Raw genomic sequence first — 6,087 nt, forward strand, 5'->3', positions numbered from 1 at the left:
ATTGTCTTTTTAAAAAAAACGGTTTTTATCCTTCCGTTTCAAATAGATAAATTAAAAAAAATATTGTAATCTTTCAGACTATGCACCGATAATTTGACAATTACCTTGAAACCGAACAGTTTGAAAACATTTTATTGTTGTAAAGAACTTATATAACCGTCACATTTTTAAATTGACATGAATACTGTATTAAATCTTTCGTGCTACCCGACCTAGATCGAAAGAGGAAGTGACAGTGTAGACATAATTTTTGTGTAGGCTTTACTCTGAAATTCCACCGAGTCATTGAATGTAAGGTGTCGATTACATCTCTGTAATGTATGTATCAAATCTATATGTAGAATTACTGAAGATGAATATATTTAAAGACGTTGTATTTGTTCAAAGGATAATTCAAGTATCAAAACAGGTAGGTAAACTAGGATAATAATAAAACACAAGTAAGCTTTATTAATACTTAAGAAACATTACTTTTAATTTGTATAAACTATGAAAGTATGCTAAGTAAATAATCATTTTAAGAATTGCAGTAAGTGGCTTTGTAATACCAAGAACATGGAGCGGATTTTTTCTTCCTGTTTAAAGTAACGGCCACTGTCACTCTAAATTAATAATAGTTGAATGCCTAATATATTTTGATTATAATTTGGATATGAATTTGAACATGAACATTTATTGCAATACTTCATATATAATGTTGATGAATGTTAATTGCATTTATTGAGGTCAACAAAAAGTAATATATATGTTTAAGACGTCTATGATATCAAAACGAATGTTGGCAGATATATCTATGGATGCTTGGTTGTTTTTGTTTTGTTTATAACGTCCCTATTGAGATTTTTACACTCATATAGAGAGGTCACCACTTGCCGATGGAGAACTGTAGCGGGTATTCCCGGCAGTATGATGGATAACACCAGTTGAAGTTATATATATTTATTACGATGACATCATTAGCTGATATGGAATATTGGAATAATGGATATAATGGAATATATAAGGAAGTCCTGCAATATACAAATTGCGTCATAAAAATATGTACAAAATAGTATTTCAACTAGTGCTAATTGTAACGGGGACCGTTACAGATGTTCCCCAAACGCTCCCCAACTCCCTTTTATAGTCATATTCCCTGTAAGCGTAATTAAATAAGACAAACTTTATGCATTTGAGACTTTAACAACGTTTACCCAGAAGTGTACTATGTTCATTCAAATTTTATCATTGCACACTTGCGCATGTTAATGCATGTGCGTAATGACCAAATCATATTCTCTACACAATCTATATGTTTTAATATGCTAAATATTAAAGTATTTAATCCAAAAGTATTAAAAAAACGCTCATTCAAGTGTATTTTTGATTTTACCCATTTCACGTGCACGCACGTGCATACATGAACATGGTGACCATACCTTCTTGTAGAAGTCCATTACATCTATCTATGTTCTAAATCCCACCCCGTTTGGTTGAAAACCAAGGGAGTTATAGCTGTTTAAAGTTTCAGCCAATCAGATTGTAGCGCACGTACACGCACGTGTATGTATGTGCATGGTGACCATACCTTCTTATAGAAGTCCATTATATGTATCTTTGTTCCAAATCCCAACCTGATTGATTGAAAACCAAGGGAGTTATAGCTGTTTTAAGTTTCAGCCAATCAGATTGCAGCATTAGTACACGCACGTACATGCATGTGCATGGTGACCATACTTTTTTGTAGAAGTCCATTATATATATATATCTATGTTCCAAATCCCATCCTGTTTGGTTGAAAACCAAGGGAGTTATAGCTATTTAAAATTTCAGCCAATCAGATTGCTGCGCACGTGCATGCACGTGATTTCATGATAATTGTTATATGTCATTTTGTAGGATATCTTAATGCATGGCTATGTTCAAAATTTCAAAGGATTTCGTCAAAAAACAAGAAAGATACTGAGACTTTAGTTTCAGCCAATCAGAGCGTAGCGCACGTGCATGCGCGTGAGATCTTGCCATATTGACCACGTCATCTTGTTTATACTACTAATACATCCTTACATTATGAGTTTCAAAACATTTCATCAAAAAATAGAAAAGTTACGGCAATATACATTATATTGGTCATTCACGTGTTGCACGTGCGCGCTCTTGCAAGCACGTGCGCGCAAAATGACCTTCGTTCCGCAAATCTACATAACATGTCTACTGACCCTAAAAACATTTCACCTTAGTTGGATGTGTAGTTTACGAGATCATTCGCGGACAAAAAAGTGCCCAGGAAGAAGAAAAATAATAATAACTAGATGTGAAACTCGTTGCGAACAACGAGAGGTCTTCCGTCCGATTCCGGAAAGTAAAAGTAAAATGGAGGTGAAAGAGTAAAAAAAAAGAAAAGATTTGCGCGCAAAAGGGGTAGAACCCAAGTCGCCAGCATGAAATTCCAAAGCACTAAATATAACGCTATCGGGACCTCTACTCTAAATCTACTTGTATATATAATCGAAACAGTGCTTCTCTCTTAAAGTTATGAAAGGCGGGTCACTATTCAAAATTTAGCGCCAAACGCCACGAGTTAATCTTCACTCTTTTCTTTGGAATGTTCTATTAATTAGGTGTGATAGCTTCAATGAAATTAAGAAAAGAACGTTCTTATGGCCTAAGATTCGAGGTTTAGAAAGTATATTTAACACATTTTACAAATTCCATGTTGTATATATGCATGTAACACTAAAGCGGTGAAACGGGTATGAATGTTTTTCAATTTCCTGTTTATCCCCAAAGTGAACTATCCCAATTAGTTAATCGAAAAAGGTTGAAATGTTTCGCCGAAAAACATGGCTCGCCTTACGACGGTCAAGGAATCAGATATCATTTATGCTAAAAAACTTGAATCAGGTCTTTGAGACAACAATGCTCAAATAAACTCCATGAAGCGACTTTAAAAACCGCTTTCTTATTTTTGTATTATTTATTAGTTTAATTTGACACAAGTGTGCAGAGGAAAAACTGTGGTTAAGATATATAATGACAATATTAATTGATATTTTTTTTTGGAGAAAGTATTACTTATAAGTATGATTTAAGATCTTTTTTTTCCGTGATGCACAAAAATATTAGGTATCGAATTTCATTTGCAAATTTAGTCTTTTCTTTCTTTTCTTTGAAAACCAGGAAAAACCAATTATAGAAGACGTTAGTTTGTCACAGAACTGCAACGTAAATACGACGTGACAATCCAAGTATTCCTTTACATTTCATTTATTCTTATGTTACTTTCGTTCAAGCAAACGCTCGACTGACTCCATAAACCCCTATTGCGAAATGTCGGCGTTGACTGAGACAGCCGCCATTTTGGACCCGCTTCAGATTTTCAAATGCTAATATTTAGAGTTTAGATTGATCAACATTAAAGCAAATTATATAGTAAGCATTATAAGGATGGTTTCTATTAACAAACTAAAAATAAATGAAAAATATTGAAAAACAAGAAAGTTAGAAAATAGGATTTTTTTTAATTTGCATCTCGCAACGACCGGAAGTACTGACGACGCACGAAAAGGTGATTCTGCAAACCAGAAAGTCATGATCTATCATCTCCAATAAGTCTCCATATCATATACTTAGCCATTTTCGATAAAAAGGGGCGACAAAATCGCATTTTAAAATCAGGAAATTGTCCATTACTTGGCACCAAAAGTGAATTTTCCAAATTTCTCTTCGGATGTAACAACTTCATATAATGACACATATTTTGTGAAAGTTTCATTGAAAACCGCCAAATAGTTTTCGAGAAATCAGCTGTACAAAATTTTGTCAAAAAAAAAGAATAATAAGAATAATAACTAGATGAGAAACTCGTTGCGAGCAACGAGAGGTCTTCCGTCCAATTCCGGAAAGAAGACGTAAAATCGAGCTGAAAAAGTAAAAAAAAAAGATTTGCACACAAGGGGGATTGAACCCAAGTCGCTAGCATGAAATTCCAACGCACTAAATATTACGCTAGCGCGGCCTCTACTCTAAATCTACTTGTATATATTAACTAATATGCTTCTCTCTAAAAATTATGAAAGACAGGTCACTATCCAGAATTTACCGCCAAACGCCAGGAGTTAATCTTCGCGCTTTTCTATGGAATGTTCTATTATATAGATGTGATAGCGTCAATGAAATTAAAAAAAGAACGTTCTTATAACCTAAGATTCGAGATTTGAAAGTATGTTAAACACATTTTAAAATTCCATATTGTATAAATGCATGTAACACTATAGCGGTGAAACGGTTATGATTTTTTTTTTAATTTCCTGTTTATCCCCAAACTGAACTATCCCGATTAGTTAATCGAAAAAGGTTGAAACTTTTCAGGCGAAAACATGGCTCGCCCTTCGATGGTCAAGGAATCAGATATCATTTATGCTCAATAACTTGAATCTGGTCTTTGAGACAAGAATGCTAAAATAAACTCCATGAAGCGATCTTTAAAAAAATCGTTTTCTTATTTTGTCTCATTTATCAGTTTAATATGACACAAGTGTGCATAGGAAAAACAGTAGTTACGATTTATACTGACAATATTAATTGATATTCGTTTTTGAGAAAGTATAACTTATAACTATGATTTAAGATCTGTTTTTACGTGATGTACAAAAGGTATAAGTTATCGAATTTCATTTGCACATTTTGCTCAATCGTCTTTTGTTTTCTACTTTTAAGACCAGCCAAAACCAATTATAGAAGACGTTAGTTTGACACAGAACTGCAACGAAACTATGACGTGACAATCCAAGTATTCCTTTACATTGCATTTACTCTTATGTTACTTTCGTTAAAGCAAACGCTCGGTTGCCTCCGTAAACCACTATTGCGAAATGACGGCGTTGACAGAGACAGCCGCCATTTTGGACCCGCTTCAGATTTTTGAATGCTAATATCTAGACTTTAGATTTATAAACATTCAAACAAATTATATAGTAAGCATTATGCGGAGGGTTTCTATTACTATACCAAATATAAATGAAAAATACTGAAAAACAAAAAAGTTAGAAAATACGATTTTTTAAAGTTTGCAATTCGTAACGACCGGAAGTACTGACGACGCACGAAAAGGTGATTCCGCAAACCACCAAGTGACAAACTATCGTCTCCAATCAGTCTCCAGTTCATATCCTTAGCCATTTTCGATAAAAAGGGGCGACAAAATTGCATTTTAAAATCAGGAAATTGTCCATAACTTGGCACCAGAAGCGAATTTTCCAAATTTCTCTTCGGATGTAACAACTTCATATAATGACACATATTTTGTGAAAGTTTCATGAAAAACCACTGAATAGTTTTCGAGAAATCGCCTGCACAAAATTTTGTCAAAAACAAGAATAATAATAATAAGAATAATAAGAAACAGTAGAATCACTATAAGGTCTTCCGTGAAGACGGAAGACCTTAATAAGAAACAGTAGAATCACTATAAGGTCTTCCGTGAAGACGGAAGACCTTAATAAGAAACAGAGTAAAAACAATATGTTCCCCAACTTCGTTTGGGGAACATAATTAAACATTCCAATTATAAAATAATAACAAATTATCTGTCTTCCCTTTTACAATTAATTACCATCATTCACTATGATAACACATAAGAAATATACTTGACACATGATATAAGGGAGTTAACTCTTATAACACAATTACACTATACAATCTTGTGAAGAGTTATCTTTCTTTGATATTTCTTTACAAATCATGAAATATATATACAGATAGACATACCAATCTATGGAACTGAACTTTCTCCAATTCAAATATACATTTCTTTATTTTATGGTGTTACATTTCAGGAATTGTCCAAGGTCTCAAGTCTTTGGAAATAGATTTAAAGTCAGCAACGAAGTAAACTATGTCTTCTCTATACAAAATCAGAATTCTAGAGTCTAAACTGAATAAAACTTACTACCCCACAAAGACTAAACATTCAACCAATGAAAACCGAGTATTTCGAAACTTGACCAATAGATATGTGTGTGGTCATGTAAAAGTGTATGTACAGGTGCGGATCCAAAGGGGCGTATAACTATATCACTAAATACCCAAGTTAGTAAAGAATGAAAA

This window comes from Saccostrea cucullata, unplaced genomic scaffold (assembly GCF_032062105.1).
Source record: "Saccostrea cucullata isolate Sc308-1 unplaced genomic scaffold, CSIRO_AGI_Scuc_v1 ctg1964, whole genome shotgun sequence".
NCBI lineage: Eukaryota > Metazoa > Mollusca > Bivalvia > Ostreida > Ostreidae > Saccostrea > Saccostrea cuccullata.